Below are 3,573 nucleotides of genomic sequence, written 5' to 3' on the forward strand. Positions count from 1 at the left end.
TATAATATAAATACATATGAAAATACATTTTATGAAAGATCTAATGATACCAATTTTGTATTCTAGATGTTTATACATTTTTGATAAATTTATTCAAGCATAGAAAAGTTCAATATCTATGTAAAAGAATACACTTAAGCAGAATGCTGATTAACTAACTACACGTCAACATGACATCATGGTGAAACATGTCAAGCTGGGTCAAGGGGAGAATTATATTAACTTCAAGTTGTAAACAAGGGAAGGCGCATGCAGCAATAGAGCATGTACAATGAGATGATATTAGCCTTTTTCTTGGAGTTGCTATGTGGAATATTTGTTTACTTGGACTGAGAAGACTATTTTATGCGTTGTACCATATGTCTCCCCTTAATTAATTTTTATTAAACAATAGTTAATTCTTGTTATTTATTATGGATAAAAATAATAAATAATGCATTGTACAACTTACATATATTTCTTTCTCCAGATTTGAAATGACAATAGAAGGCATGCCTTTTCAACTATTGTATCTGCCTTAGCCATCATCGACATGAGTACTAGGCGATGGCTCTTAACCTAGCTAGCGAAATAAATATCTGACTGGTCAAATGAAATAATTATATTCAAGGGTTATACTCGTTCAACAACCCTCGATTAGTAAAACATACCTCAGCTGTGTGATTGCATTATTGTGCATTGACCACCACTTAATTGGTCTCCTTAAGATAATGGTCCACTATTAGGTGTTTCACGGTCAGCATGTAGATGAATCTAATTCACCAGAAAAGGAAAAAAAAAACAGGTCGCCTCTTAGCTGGAAGCATGTACAATGGAATGACGTAGCCTTTTTAAGGGTTGCGATGTACTAGTAGGATTTTTGTTTAGTTAGAGGAGACAAAAACAAGAAAGAGAAGTTTTCTTCTCTTATTTAAGAGATAATCATCTAGAAAATAAGAGAATGCTATTTTATGTGTTGTATCACATGTACGTCTTGTCTTACCTATTTAATTTCGTAAAACAAAATTTAGTTATCAACATTTTCTAGGAATGACAATAAAGAATAATGCATTGTAAAACTTATATCTATTGTTTTCTCTAGATGTGGAGTGCAAAAAGTAGGTATGCTATCTTTATCATTGTACATGCCTTAGACATGATAGACATGAGTAGGTGTTGGATGTTAACATAGCTAGCTAAATATATATCCGGCCAGATGAAATAATTATATCCAAGGGTTATACTCGATCAACAACTCTTGGTTAGTAAACATGCATACCACCACTGTGCACTGACATTATTGTGCATTGACCACCACTTAAGATGTCGATCCACCACTAGGTGTTGCGTGGTCAGCGTGGAGATGAATCTGATTCGTAAGAATATAGAGAAAAGAGAGAGAAAACAGGTCGGCGTTGCCGGGAGTTGTTGATCGAGTATGACCCTTGCAAACGCGGGAAAAACTGGGGGGCAAACGATTGGATGCACAGTTAGTTGCGCACGAAGCAATGACGTGAACTTGGGAATGCAGTAGACGTGCAGTAGAGTCAGTGGAAGGCCGGCTGGGCTTACAAGTCAGAATGACAGCTGGGAACTACCATCTCCGTTTTAAAATATAACCCTTATAGTTTAGCTTTCTAAAATACTCTTAATTTTTTAGCTTTTTTAAAAAGCTTATATTTTAGAATGGTGTTAGTAAATATTAAGGGTTACTCAAACAACTCTTAGTAAAACATGAGGACATTAACTCTGGAAAAAGTTGATGTGAAATGCTCCCTTTCTCTCTTCAGGCACTAGCCGGTGTTGTGCAGCATGTGTTCGCCATGTCATCCTCCTTCAACCAGGGAGGTGACACAACAAAACAAAGAAGTGGGCGGGCTCGGACGTACGTATTGCCATAAGAGATGGGTGTGGTGGGGCACAAGCTGGCGCGTAGAAGCTATGGCCTACTGAGATCATAGTTTTAAAAACCGGACCGGATCGGCGGCAAAAATCGAAACCGACGCTTCCACTGGTCTATTAGGCGCACTAGATCAGACAAGGAAGCGAACCGGAATTTTTGCAGTCAAACCGGCGGTTTTCATCTAAACCGGAGGAAACCGGAGACTGGTCAAACCGGTCACACGGAATTCCTATGCTCGCAAATGGAAAAGTATGCGTAGGCACACGGATTCAAACACAGGTCGTGTATTTATGTAGCATGCATGCGCTTCTCCTGTACGCGGAGACCATCTAATCCATGCTTCTTTTATGATTATAATACTGAAATCAACCTATTTGACACAGTATTTCTCTATTATATAACTAATAGTAATAATAATTTTTCAATTACCAGTTCAGCTATTGAACCGAGCAGACTAGCGGTTGGACCAGTGAACCGTGAACCCAGAGCCTCGCCGGTTCGATCACCGGTCCGGTTTTAAAACTATGACTGAGATATTCAGCATGCCACCGGAGGCTCGGGAGGGCGTCCCCAAAATGTACTCACCTGTCATGGCATAAAAAAGAATTGAACTATCACTTAGGCCATGTTCGTTTAATCCCGAACAACCAGGGATAGGTCTGGACTGAGGCCCAATCATGCATTTTTTTCAGACTAATTAAGCAAATGCGGTCTTCGTTTACACCCAAGAGGGATTGGAGGCCGGTTCATCCCACCAACTTCTTCGGGCTATGTTTGGAATTATTTTCTCCCCACTTACCCGTGAAAAATTATCCACGATGTGACACACCAGGACAAAACCACGTTGGGTGTGAAACGTAGGCTGATCCAAGTGACTTAAACAAACATGTATATTACAATAAAGCTGGACTTACGGACTGCTTTGGTTACGGAAATCCTACGGACAAACGTGGAGAAAATCGGTTGGATGAATTGCTCCCACCTTCCATTATTTTCGGGATGCAATCCCTTGCCGTGCCTACACGTCAGCGCGTAAGTCATATTCCGTAGGAAATCCTTCGTAAGTGTAGCGTTACTCTGTATATTATGGAGGGGCTAACAAGTAATCGTTCTGACATGGATTGGGTGATGGCACGAAATCAACCCAATCCAAACCTAGACAAGTTCCATGCTTGGATTGAATCCCGACAAAACAAACAAGCCCTTATGGATGGCTGGGTTATTTCCGCCAACTTCATTGGATAAAACTTAAATGACTAATTTCTAACGTGCAACGGACCTTCCCGGAGCAAAATCACTGTGTTTTGGTGCGTTTTAAACTACTTTTAATATGTTTTCTACTACATCTGTCCATAAATAGGCGTCTAAGATCTATCTAAATCTAGACGCTATTTGGTGTCCAGATTTAGATAAACCCTAGACATCTATTTATCGACGGAGGGAGTAATATTTTTGAGGACCCAAAACATGAAGAAATAGAATAATCACGAAGCAAAAAAAATGCAGGGTGAATCCGATAGCAACAACATGCATAGGACCACCTGTGTATAGGAGAATCGCTGCGTTCATGGAAACAACACTAGTAGAAAATCTCTCATCAGTACCGGTTCCAGAGGGGCTTTAGTACCGGTTGAGCAACCGGTATTAATTATCCGGCACTAAAGCCCCCCACCCTTTCGTACCGATTGCTT

This window comes from Lolium rigidum, chromosome 5 (assembly GCF_022539505.1).
Source record: "Lolium rigidum isolate FL_2022 chromosome 5, APGP_CSIRO_Lrig_0.1, whole genome shotgun sequence".
Taxonomy (NCBI): domain Eukaryota; kingdom Viridiplantae; phylum Streptophyta; class Magnoliopsida; order Poales; family Poaceae; genus Lolium; species Lolium rigidum.